Source organism: Mastomys coucha, unplaced genomic scaffold (assembly GCF_008632895.1).
Source record: "Mastomys coucha isolate ucsf_1 unplaced genomic scaffold, UCSF_Mcou_1 pScaffold6, whole genome shotgun sequence".
In the NCBI taxonomy this organism is placed as follows: Eukaryota; Metazoa; Chordata; class Mammalia; order Rodentia; family Muridae; genus Mastomys; species Mastomys coucha.
Window position 1 is genome coordinate 30,994,944 of NW_022196912.1, and position 13,738 is coordinate 31,008,681.

Sequence of the window (13,738 nt, forward strand, 5' to 3'; positions counted from 1 at the left end):
GAAGCCATGATGAGCAAGCCAGTAAGCAGCACCTCTCTATGATCTCTGCATCAGCTTGTACTTTCAGGTTCCTGTGCTGTTTGAATTGCTGTCCTGGCTTCCTTCAATAATGGACTGCAATGTGGAATCGTAAGCCCAAATATTACATTTCTGCCAAGTTACTGGTCATGGTGTTTCATAGGAGAAATAGGAACCTTAACTTAGACAGGTAGAGTGATAGTTAATTGAGACTGCTACTAGGTTTTCTAGTATTTTCTTCTTCCCATTGTGGACAGGTAGACAGCCTTGAGGTTTGTTTTGCAAAGCAGGAGTGGTTTCCTCTAATGAATGCCCAAGCTCATTGGAAAGAGGGCACCATTGAGAGGAGCATAGTGAGATTTACTTTTTCTTTTCCCTGACTGGGAAGGGGGATACTGGAAGCTTGTCAGCCATTAGCATACTGGTGGGGCCCCAGGACCACCTGGGACCTTGATCCCAGAGCCAGGCTTGTTAGATGCTCCTGCACAAGGAGTGTCATGCAAGAGCACAGACCCACCTGACCTGAAGGACATGAGCAAAGCCACCTCCACCAGTAGGTATTCAAACAATAAACAGACAGTGAGGGAGGGGACCGAGACCCACTAGAGCAGTGCTTTTCCACCTTTCTAATGCTGTGACCCTTCAATATAGTTCCTCATGTTGTGGTGATCCACAACCATAAAATTATTTTTGTTGTTACTTTATTAACTGTAATTTTACTATGATGAGTCATAATATACATATCCATGTTTTCCGATGGTTTTATGTGCCCCCCCCCCAGTAAAAGGATTGTTTGAGTAACAAAGGGGTTGTGACCCACAGGTTGAGAACCACTGTTATAGAAGCTTCCAGCTAAACTTAAGTTGACAGAGGAATAGAGGCTGAGAGTCAGCTAAGCATTGGCATGTTGTGGTTCTCAGAACCCACAGCATCTACAGCCAGGTATGGTGCTGAGCTCATGTGCTAACCTTCCTCTCAAGAGAGAGAAAGGCCCGTAGAGGCCAGGAGTCAACCTCAAGCTCTCTACCTTTCTTTCTTTCTTTCTTTTTTTTTTAAATGCTTGCTCATTTATTTAGAGAGAATGTACTGATTTACTTATTCATGAGCACATGTATGGTGGTTAGAGGCTAGCTGACTTGTGAGAATTGCTTCTCTCTTTCCACTAAGTGGGTCTTGGGGAATGAACTGTGGTTGCTAAGCTAGGGGATGACCTCCCAGGACCATCTCCCCAGCCCCCCACCTTGGCTGTGAGATGGAGGTTCATTTATAGTTAACTCACTTTACTGTTTCCATGTCAAGATGGCGAAACACACTGGGGCCTTTCCCAGTTACTTGGAGCCAGCTGCTCCCTTACTGGGCTGCAGCCTGCAGCTGTGAGGACCGGAGGGATCATTTACAAGAAAAGCTAGGCTCCCTCTGTAGCCCAGACCTGAGAACGAGTTTCCTTTTCTCTTCCTGAGATTCAGTACATAACATTTCCCTGGCTCTCAGTTCCTGGGAATCCTCCAAACTCTATCTAAACGACTTAAACGATTGAGACGATTTCTTGCGTTCCCTCCTCTGTCCCATCCATAGGCTCAGGGGGAAAAACCATGGTAGACAAAGACAAAAATATGCTCGAAGACTCCCTTTACACAGTCTCCACGGGCCAGCTCCACTAATCCCCTGCAGCTGTTATTTCTCTGCGGAGACTGACTTCCCTTTGGCCATGCCTAGCCTGAGAATTTCAGCTGCTCCCTTTTCTACCCACACGGGTCCAGTTTCGGTTTTCTTGCCTGTGGCCCCTCACAGGAGTGACCCTTCACACACATCTCCTTTGCTCCTCCCTTGCCTTAAAGGATATATAACCCCTGACAGGAAGTGGTTGCCATTGGTCTGGGCTGAGGACTTCCGTTAAAGCTTCAAGGGTCTGAGGATTGTAAGAGGTAGAAGATATGGTCCTGGGGGTTGCTAAGCTGGGGGCGGGGCAGTAACCTCCCAAGAGGCCCATTTAGGCTCCATTGGTAGCAGTAAGCCAACAAGGATGGAAAGGCCAGTTTAACTTGATGTAATGCTTCACCACATCCAAACATCACACACAGGCAAACACCACAGCCCGCATGCTCTCGCCTGTACGCAAGGGTTCAACCTCAATAAGAGAGAGGGTACAATTTCTGACCCCGGCCTCAGAGGCTTCAATTTCCTGTAGGAGATATCTCTCTTCCTTTCATCTTTTTTCCTTTCTCTCTCCATCCCTTCCTGCCTTCTTTCTTTCATCACCAGAAAGGACACTAGAGAGCCACAGTATAATAAAGCCATTGTTCTTGGGGTAAACTGTAATGCATTAAGTATAAGGAATTATGTTCCAATGTGTCTGAACTGTGTCTCCAGAGTTAATGGGATTTGTAAGGGCTTGGGGCACAGGGGTTGGTGTGGGGTAGGGGATGGGAGTGGGGAGGAAGTGCCTGGAAGCAATAGGGTAGTGGTGACCCTGTGCCTTAAGTATTGCTTTCCCTGGGGTGGCTGATAAATACTGAGCAAGCATGTTGCCCTGGCCATGTGCTCAAGAGCTCAGTGGATTGTCTTATGGTTTAGATGTGAAATATCCCCAGAGGCTCATATGTACGAACCTTTCATCCCCTGCTAACAGTGCTGTTTCAGAAGACAGAAACGTTTGGGAAAGGAAGGGTAGCTGGTGTGGGCCAATGGGGGCTGGCTTTTGAGGATTACAGCCCAACTTCCTCTATACTCCTTCTGCTTCTGAATCCTCCATGATCATAACAAGCATGCATGCCCTATGCTCCCCCTGTCACCATGCCTCCTCGCCACGATGGACTGGAACCCCTGAACCATGAGCCAAAATAAACCCCTCTTTCCTCAAGTCACATCTATTAGGTATTTGGTTACAGCAACAACAACAACAAAAAAAATTCACCAACACAGGCCCCTTTTAGGAGACTCCCAGGAAAAGAATTGACAAATCAAATTCATAGTCCATGGGTACCTTGTGTGGGCACTGACTTTATGTAGAGCTTCAGGGTTTTTTCCCTCTTTTCATGTATATGTGTGTGGTGGAATACTCATGTGCACATGTGTGTGGGGTACACATGTACATGTGTGCATATGTGGGGGGGGACAAGGTTGATGTTAGGAATCTAGTTCAATCTTCTTTATTCTTTGATAAGCATAGGGGCTTCTCAGTCAAATCTAGAATTTACCAATACAGCTAGGTTCGCTAGCCAGCTTGCTCCTGGGATCTCCTGTCTCGGCCTTCCAATGTTAGAATTACAGGCTGGTTTACACATCCACCTAGCATTTACATGGATCCTTGGGACTTGAACTCTGGTTTTTTTGCTTGTGCTGAAAGCACTTTAACCACTGAGCCATTTTCCCAGGTCCCAGAGGAATTTTTATAATACTCTGTTCTGTTAAAAACAGGAGATGGCATACATGTTTTATATTATATATGTATATATACACACAAACATATATTTATATATACATATATATGTCATGTTTGCACACATGTGCCATATGTATAACCATATCCATTCACCTATCCACATCACTAAACACACACAGGAAACACCTCTCTCAATTATGAGTGATCAATATCCTTTCTGGGCATGATAGTCCAAGGGGACCCTAAGGTTCTGTCTTGGCTCCACAGGTACCAGCAGAGAGAAGCAGCTTGCTGTGGGGAAAAGCCACTGGTTGAGGGTGATTCAGCACTTCCCCAAGTACATGACTAATCAGGATACATATCTACATAGAGTAGTGAAAGGTCCCAGAGGTCCAGAGATCCCAGTCCCCACATTCCTTAGGGTGGTCTGAGAACTACCCTCAAGCCAGGCACACGAGTCTCTTCACTGTACAAGGACAGCTTTCTCTCAATGAGGCAATGAGGCCAGTGCTTTCTCAGTTCTCCTAGCCTAGATTTACTTACCCGTGTGGTAATGTTCGCTTGACCTGGGCCATTGGTAGTAGGATAGTTGGTAAAATATTATTCTGGAAACTTATTTGAAGGAGCTTTTGAGGCCAACATGATGGCGCATACTTTTCATCCCAGCACTTGGAAGGCAGAAGCAGGCAGGATCTCTGTGAGTGCCAGTACAGTCAGAGCTCTACAAAGAGAGGCTATCTCAAAACGCCAAAACCAAGCAAACACACAAAGAAACAAAAACACCACAGTGGAGGTGATTTGGGGTGACACTTTGAAGTTAGTGGACTTGAATAAGGAATGCAGTCCATAGAGGAAAATGGTCAGCCTTTCCAGGCAAGAGGACAGTCAACCAGTAGAGGGCATTAATTCCGGATTGTGACAGTGCCTCCCTCCTAGCCTCTAAATGGCTAGCCTATCCTGCATATTTTGAATTTGCATACCTCTTTTTTTTTTTTTTTTTTTTTTTTTTTTTTTTTTTTTTGCTTTTCTCATTGTTATGACCAAATGCCCCAGAAGGAGCAAGACACAGGTCTATTTGGGCTCTGAGTTTGGGAGGACACAGTTCTCCATGTCAGCGGAGGCACAGTGCAAAAGCAGATAGCTCACAGTTCTGTTCCACCTAAAGTCAGGAAGTAGGAAGAAATGACTACTCACTGCCTTTTCCTTTTTTAAAGAATAATTTTATTTTATTATTAATGCATGTGTATGTGCATATGCATGTAATGTTAATATGTGCATGAGAGTGCCTGAGGAAGCCAGATGAGAACATTGAATCCCCCCGTAGCTGGAGTTACAGCTGGTTGTGAGCCATCTGATGCAGGTGTTGAGACCAAACCCAGGTCCTCTGGAAGAGCAGAAAGATATCTTAACTGCTGAGCAAGCCATACTTACTTGTTTTAAAGCAATCTGAGATTGCAGCCTGTGGAATGGTACCGCTCACGCTTAAGGAAGGTCTTCCCAATTCAATTAACCTGATCTAGAAATATAATGCCTTCACCCCTACACTGCACAGACATGCCCAGAGTCTTTGTCTATTAGTATAGGTCCTGTCAAGTTGATAATATTAACCTTTACATTGGCCTTCATAATTGCATGGGCAAGTACTTCTGAAGACATCTCTTTATATACACATCCTTTGGCCCTGTGTTGTTGGAATATGCTAGGGTTTCTCCCATCTACATATGTGCTGGTGACATTTCCATATCAGATCCAGACAGTGGGTTTCATAGGTCAACCATCAGGCAGAGGGTGTGTATAATCTATTACTTTTAGAGGTTGGTTGCATTTTTAAAAAGGCAGGGGTGGGGGGGCAAGCCCAAATTTGCTTTATATGCCTTAAATTGGCTAGAAACCCTCTGTTTTTGATCTAGGTGTTATAGTATTTCCTCCACACATTGGATCAAGTCAGCATAGCCTGTGGAATTGTGGGACACATCTCTGTTCCTTTATGACTTCAGGGCATGACCTACCCTCAGATTCTTCAGCTGCTCTGAATTCCAGGGCTATGCAGACCAAAATAGCACCTCCTAAGTAATCTGGACCAAGCCAGGGAGACCAGCACTTGCCCTTGGGTCACAGCCAGTGCAAAAGCTGATGGCAAGAGAGAGCTTGACACATAGCAGGCCTCCTCTACACCTAGCTCCATGGAGTTACAAAGCTCTGCCTCAGCTCACAGCACCAGCTGAGGGAGGTGGAAAATGCGTCAAAACACAAGTATCCAGAAGATCCCTCACACTTGCGTGAGAGTTCAAGGTCTGCCACACTTCAGGAGCCATGACAGCTGTCTATCTGAAACTTTCACCAGTAGGAGAAACCTCATCAGAGACACAGGCTACAGCTATGACAAAGCACTGATGAGCCCAGCTAGAGGAACCCCGTATGCGCGGCACTGATGCACTTCTTTGGCCTGAGAGGCAAAATGAGAATCCCTGAGTCCGAAGACTGGTGATGGTCTAAACTGTAGAGTGCATCAGATTCATTTGGAGGGCTGGCTGGAACATCAAATTGCTGGGTCTCACCTCAGAGTGTGTAAGCAAGGAATTCTTAAGTAGATATGAAGAATGTTCCTGTCTAGAAAGTTCCAGGATGGGGCCCATGTGACTTTTATTAGTTACTAGCTAATTATCTGACCTCAAACAACTTGAAAACAGAAGTGGTTTGGGTTTCAGAAGTTTCAGCTCATGGTCATTCAGCTCTGTTGGTTTGGGGCCTCTGTTGAGGCACTGCATCATGGGGCATCGTGAGGGATGTGGTAAGAGGATGCTCATTTCACAGTGACTGAGAATTAAAAAGGGTGAGAGACAGGGCTTGAGCCCTAACTGTCCCTCCAAGTGCATACTCTCAATGATCTGCTTCCCATTATATCTTCCCTTAAATGTTCTGATACCTTCCAATAATGTAATGAGCCGGAGATCAGACCTTTAAGACACAGATATTTATCAAGCCCTTTAAAGAATACAGATTCTTGGGCTCCTATGCCAACATCTAAGACCAGTGCACTCTACACAGGGGCTGGCACCTCTGCTTCAAAATGTCTTTCAGGTTGCTTTGAGCTTTGATTTGAGAAACACATCCTAGATTTGTGGTTCTTCTTGTTTAAATCTACATGTTGGGGTACTATATGCATGTGCATGTTTTTGTGTACATGTGGGTACTAGGGTGTACATGCATATGTATGCACATGTGGAGACCAGGGATTAGGTGTCATCCTGAATCACTCTCCATCTTATGAGCAATGTCTTAGTAAGGGTTTCTATTGCTGTGATAGACACTGTGAGCAAAAGCAAGCTGGGGAGGACAAGGTTCGCTCGGCTTACACTTCCAGATCATAGTCCGTCATTGAAGCCAGTCAGCGCAGGAACCTGGAGGCAGGAGCTGATGCAGAAGCCATGGAGAGGTGCTGCTTACTGGCTTGCTCATCATGGCTTGCTCAGCCTGCTTTCTTACAGAATCCAGGACCACCAGCCCAGGGATGGCACCACCCACAATGGGCTGGGCCCTCTCCCATCAATCACTAATTAAGAAAATACCCTACAGCCTCATTTTATGGAAGTATTTTCTTAATTGAAGTTTCCTCCTCTCAGATGATTTTAGCTTGTGTCAAGTTGACATAAAACTAGCCAGCACGAATGTATTGCCTGCATGTATGTATGCGTGTACGGGTGTCTGACATTTGCAGAGGTCAGAAGAAGGCTCTGGGTCCTCTGGGATTACAGTTACAGAGGATCTGTATCTGTGTGAGCTGCCATGTGGGTGCTGGGAATCAAATCTTAGTCCTCACCAAGAGCCATCTCTCTAACTCCTTCCATCTCATTTTTAGGACAGGGTAAATCTCAGTAAAGTTGGAGCTCACGGATTTGGCTAGATTGAACTGCAGGGGTCCTCCTTTTTCCTCCACCTCACCAGTGCTGGGATTACAGATGTGGCTGCCATGCCTCTCTGACTTGTTAAAAGGGTGATAAGAAAGGATCTGAATTTATGTCCTCAGGCTTACAGAGAAGCACTTTATCATTCCAGACCTAGCTCTCTATTGAAACACTGTGTGTGTGTGTGTGTGTGTGTGTGTGTGTGTGGCGGGGGTGGGGGGCCGTGGTATACTCCCATAGCTAGGCTAGGTCTCCAGTGGAAGGAGGGGACATCAACCTACCCCTAAATTCTTCTACCTAAAATTTGTTTTGCCTACAAGATGTGCAGGGTTAAAAGAAGGAAGAGTTTGAGGGAATGGCCAACCAGTGACTGGTCCAACTTGTGACCTATCCCATGGGAAAGAGCCAACCCCTGACACTATTAATGATACTGTGCTATGCTTGAAGACAGGAGCCTAGCATAACTGTTTCTGTTTGACTTCACCCAGCATCAGATGGAAACAGATTCAGAGACTTATAGCCAGTCATCAGGCAGAGTTCGAATCTTATGGAAGAGTCAAAGATACCACAAGAAGATCTACAGAGTAAGCTATGGACCCATGGGAGTTCACAGAGACTGAACCACCAACTAAAGAGCATGCGGGGGCTGGACCTAGGCCCCCTACACATTTGTAGTGGATGTGCAGCTTGGTTTTCATGTGGGTTCCCTAACAACTGGAGTGGTCTCTGACTCCGGTGGAGACTAACAAAGCTGAGAAAGATATGCTGGGTGTCCCAATTTTAATGTAGAAATTAAGCTTTAGTGAGCCATCATTCTGGTTCTAATGCTAATGAGTCCTAGAGGAAGTTTAAACACCCATCAGACATCTCCTCACTGTGCCAGAGAAGGTCCCTTGGCCCCCAGTCTACTTCTACACTTCCAGCCACAGGCTTTTTTTTTTTCACCAGAGTGAATGCAACTCAGATTTTGATTAATATGTAAATAAGCCCCTGCTGTTTCCAAAGACCTTGTACGTTTCCTCCCGCCCCCGTTATACCACAAGTCTCAAGCTCGGCAGATCTTTAATAACTATAATTAAATTGTTGAGCTATAATCAAGGAACATAATTTCAAAACAAAATCGTTGCATTCACATTCCCAGCATCCTGCTGAAGGGAAATGGTAGAGAAAGCACCTTATATTCTGGCCAGGGAAGAGAGCTCGGTGAAGAAGCATGGGAAGAACAGCTTCATGCTTCACACCCAGATGCAGACCCAGAAGCCCCTGCTGGCTCCCTGCTGACTTGGACCTAGGCCTTTCCAAGGAGGGGCCACTTGGATCGAGTCCTTTGCCAAGTCTGAGGTTCAGGTGCAGTGGTAAGGGGTGAGAACACATCTCCCTGAAGCCCCTCCAGCCCCCCACATCTCCAGACCGTCCTGAAGAACACCGTAAGCAAAGGCCGGATGCTGTGTTGAGCTACAGTGAGTTTTGTCCAGGATTCCTGTTTTCTAGGGGGTGGTGACTGCCTTCCAGGGGCTTAGAGAGGAAAGGCTAAAGACTCCTGTCATGCTGAGAATTCCAGACTTGCGACTGCCTGCAGTGGGAGCCACCACAGACCCTGGATGACAGAGATAATCTCATCATTGAACTCCAGGCTGAGGACCAAATAAGGAGCAGACCTCTGTAAGCTGGCTGTCCTGAGCGTTTTCTGCTTCTCTCTCTACCCAGATCTAGTATCTGATCGGCTGTGTGTGTCAAGGACCCCCTACCCTTTCTAAGGGAGGCCCTACAGGAGGGTGTGTGTGAGGGGGGGTGGGGAGGGTGAAGGTGAGCTGTTTAGTGTTTGCTTGCCTATTTCCTTCCTGCCATGCTCAGCAGGGTCTTTCCTACGGGAAACTGAGGATCTACCAGGTTCTGGGGGGCAGTGCCCAGTAACCACCCATCCTGGCTAATTTCCTGCTATATAGCTAGTCCTTAGATGCCCCTCATGTGGTATTTTCCAGAAGAAAACACAGGCTGGATTTCAGATAATAAATAACTTTCTAGTATAACTATGTTTCAAATATTATAGCTCCAAGGATAACTTAAAGGATATATCTTAAAATATTGATTTACTGTTTGTATGTAGTACAAATTTAGCTTGGCATCTCATTTGTATTTGTATTCGCCCACTCTGGCAACCCAACCATAATCTTAATTCTACACCTGGTCTGTACCAGTCCCTCGTTAAGCCTTTTCTGTGGAGCCTCTGACAGGACTTAAATTTTTGTGTTGGTCCAACTCAGAGACTTGCGATTTCTGCCGGGCCTCTTGGTGTTACAGCAGCCCACCCCGTCTCTCTGATGACAGACAAGTCTTTGCCAGCTGTCTGGGTCATCCAACATGCACCGTGTCTTCAATACATAAATGCCTACAGATGCCAAGGAAAGTCTCTCCTGAATCAAGAGCGACCGGTTCTCTGCACAGGGTGGAGCCTATGTTCCATGTGTCTGAGAACAAGATGAACCTACCCTGACCTTCCCCATGGGCCTCAACAAGTGGGAAGAAACCATGATGAACAGAAGAATCTTCACTCTGGGGGCAGAACATTGCTTCACCGCTAAGCTGGTTTACCCTCTGGGCTCTGGGATGACCTGGTGGGTGTCTCTATCTGCTCTGAAGTTAAGCTGTAGATATACTTGCTCCAGATAATCTGTGTAAAAATGCTACATGTGTACAGCTGTTTCCTTTAAGGCTGAGCCCCACCCCCACGCCCCAAGGCCTGGAAGACAGAAGTCTTTCCCATATATGACTTTTGAGGATCTGGCCCATGGGCTGAGTCAGGGAGGTGCCCTTAAGTGTCATTCAAGTGGAAGTACACTGAGTTGACCGTCAGACAAAGGTCACAAAGTGAGCAGAGGGATTGTTGTCACTGTGAGTAGAGCTGCTGAGGAGAGAGAACTGATGGTAAAGAGGCAGACTGAGCATCAAGGGTCCTACGAGGACCCTGAAGCCTAAGGGCATATTTCAGAAGACAAAGCATGACCACCTTGATGAGGTTTTTCAAACTCTCCTTGCTCGCTTTCTCTGTGTAGGGAACCTAGCTTTGCTGGAGCTTTAAATATAAGTGTCACCATTTGGGTTATGACCCGGTATGGCAGTGGATGGAGCTAGGGAAAGTTTGGGGCAGTGACCTCTCTCCAGATGGAATTTCAGATCCATACATGGCCTTCCATAGCTTCCTTCGAAGCAGTGGGAATGCTTCTTCCGCTGTTTTCCTTTGGGCCATGGCTCCCCTTGGTTCTGTGTGGCCTCGGCCGGCAGTCAGGGGTTTTTGAGGTACATTGCAAAAGGACCAGGAGTAAAGGGGCTCATTTAGGAATCCCCAAGCTACAGCTCACACACACACAAACATGTGCACCCCGACTCTCAGTTGACAAGGGGTTTCTAAGGACCCCAGGCCTGCCACTGAAGCTGGTTGCCTCTGGTTTGGTATAAGGCTATGTGCGGTCTCTATCAGAGGCTACCCAGCCAGACCTCATCTGGGTTTTGCAAAATAAACATAGCATCACCTGGACACCCAGAGACCAGAGCCCTCCCTGGCCTCGGGTCTCCTGAGCACCCCATGTTCCCAGTGCCTTGGAATCAGAGGCTTGGAGCCTGACCAGGAATAAGCCAAGGAGGACAAGGGGAAGGATGAGAACTGTAAAGATGGGCCTTGTAAATCCACGAGCCCATCTACTGCCTTGAGGACACAAACACAGCCTCCTTGCTCTGGGGCTTCTCTGTGGAGAGGCAGGGGGAGGATCTGAAAGGTAAGAAGGAGCCTGATAACCTGTGAGCTGCTGAGCTGACTGCAGACGGCTCCAGGGAGACAGCTTTCTGAGTCATTGAGATGGCCTTACCTTTTGAATCGCTGGTGCTTCTGTAAACCACCCCAATCAGCTCACCCGTTCAGTCAGCTAGACTCGATAGAATTGTTTGTTTTGGTTTTGGTTTTGGGTTTTTCATGGCAGGGTTTCTTTGTGTAGCCTTGGCTGTCCTGGAAGTAGGTATGTAGATCAGGCTGACCTCAAACTCACAGAGATCTGTCTGCCTCTGCCTCCCGAGTACTGGGATTAAAGGAGTGCACCACCACTACCCAGCCTTTGGTTTGTTTGTTTGTTTGTTTGTTTTTGGTGTCCTATTCAGGACAAACATGTTTGAAAAGTCATACAGTACCAGGGCACCTGCTGACTGAAGTCAGGCCCTTCTTTTCACTTGATGAAGTTATTTTAGAATAAGCTAAACTCTCTCACATAGCCTCCTCCTGTGTGGCCCCCTTCCTTTGGGAGAATTTAATTGTGGATTGTGTTTTCTTGGGTTTTGAGAATGTATTACAGTATCAGGGGTTCACCTGACAGACCCCATCTTCCTACCTCACCACCAACACCGACCAACAAGACCTCAGGAACAGAGACTGTGTTAAATGAGAGAAGTGACTGGATGAGGACGTAAATCATTCCCACTTTTCTAGATGGGAAAAACTAAACTGTGGGGCAGTGGACCATGAGACGAAGCCTGGTCCTCGGTTGAACCCAACAATGGCTGCCAATGTGCTCGAGAGGTAGCCAGGCAACCTATGAGATTAGACTTCTCAGCAGTTCAAAGCTAAAGACTTACAAGTTCCCGGAGAGCTTCTTGCATCATGCCAATATTGAAAGGCTGGAGAAGCAGGAGTCTGATGCTGGAAGGTAAAGGCAGTTTCAAGAAACACCTTCACTCAGATGGAGTCTTGCTGCCTTCCTCTGATTTCATCTGTTGGAAGATTCTATCTAAACCACACTGGGTCTCTCCCAGCTTGGTCATTGTTCAGTCATCAATCTTTTCTGGAATATCTCTGTAGATACATAGTTACATTTCACCATCCCTGGACTGTTTTCATCAAATCAAGTTGACAGCCAAGACCTATGATTACAGACTGGGACCTAACAAACCTGAATTCTTTCTCTCTATGAGTGTTTGGATGGTGTGGGAAAAGAAAGGAAAAACTCTGTTTCATTAAAAATAGATATAGAATGACAGCTAATCTTGAGTATCAATTTTATCAGATTAAGAAATGACAAGGAGATTATAAAGTGCACCTTTGGGGTGTGTCCGTGATGCTGTTTTCAGAGACAGGTCATGAGGGTGCCAAGACGTGGCAGGATTAATCTCTTGATGTAGTCATAATATGATGGCACTATTGGAAAGTGTCAAAAGTCAGGAGATGGGGTGTAACTGGATGAAGTGGGTCATTGGTGCGTTTGCTACGGCTGTATCTCACCTGTGCATCTTCTGTATTCACCCTTGCACTGGCTCCTGGCTTCTATGATGAAAACCGTTCTCTCTGTCATGCCCTCCCTGCTGTGACAATACCTGTAAAACTACGAACCCAAATAAAGAATTCCTCCTTTAAGCCATTTTCAGGTAATTTTGGTGACAGCGTCACAAAGCTAAGGAAGAAGAGAACTAATCGAAGAGCCATTAAGCTTTCCAGCTCTGGGAGCAAGCAGTGAAGAAATGTCAGGATTTCAGAGGGTCCTTCAAGCATGCACTGAGAATAATTAGCCAGCTTGTTGATGATTTTATAGTCTAAGGTTCTTCACTGTATAAGCTTCCTTGCACAGTTAGTTAGTCAACTACAAAATCCGTACTTGGAAGGCATGCAGAAGTGCAGAAGCCAATGGAAACCTGTCTGCCAATACTGGAGTATATTAAATTGATCTTCACCAATTAAGTCTCTAACATGTTTTTTTTTTCTTTTCTGTTTGTCATATAATGGATTGATGTCAAAGGCTCTCATAATTATTTTGGTTTTGCTACGTATATTCTCGAAGTTATTTAAATAGGTTTTATGTAGGTTGATTTGTGGGGAGCCGTGAAGCTGGAGAGGCATTCGCCATGGCGGGATGGCAACTACTCCCGCTGTTAACTCCTAGTGGACAACTGTTTGCACACGTGCATGGAGTGAAAAGGACGCCATGTCATGGCCCATCCCGGGGCGTTACATAGGGTAATGAGCGAACAGCCAATCATGAGCAGACACGCCACACTGTGGGCAGATACGCTGCACTGTGGTGTATATAAGCAGTGCAGATTTTGGGCTCGACCCTTTTTCCCTATGGATGGAGACAATAAACAGTTGCTGCAGAAGGAACCTAGTGTGTCCGCGTGTCTTCTTGCTGGCAAGACGACCGCGCGGGCTACATTGATTGAACTTTTTGCCCTAGCTATGATCCTCTTAGTCTCTGAGAATGTTTTATTTTTAAAAATGTATTTTTAAAAAGATTTATTTATTTATTTCATGCATATGAGTACACACTGTAGCTGTACAGATAGTTGTAAGCCTTCATCTGGTTGTTGGGAATTGACTTTCAGGACCTCTGCTCACTCTGGTAGACCCCGCTTGCTCCTGCCCAAAATTTATTTATTATTATAAATAATAACTGTAGTA

At 46.0% G+C, this 13,738-nt stretch overlaps 1 long non-coding RNA gene across 6 annotated transcripts; it reads left to right on the top strand.

Annotated features, from left to right (window-relative positions):
* Nucleotides 1–5,433: 5,433 nt before the first annotated feature.
* On the top strand, nt 5,434–13,017 carry LOC116080692. Of its 6 annotated transcripts, none has more exons than XR_004114547.1 (5): nt 5,434–5,968; nt 7,794–7,889; nt 8,447–8,967; nt 9,570–9,920; nt 11,634–13,017. It is a non-coding gene; the product is annotated as an uncharacterized LOC116080692 (long non-coding RNA). The 6 variants fall into 6 exon arrangements; XR_004114548.1 differs by having other exon boundaries at nt 8,496–8,967; XR_004114549.1 differs by having other exon boundaries at nt 8,551–8,967.
* The last annotated feature ends 721 nt before the right edge of the window (nt 13,018–13,738 follow it).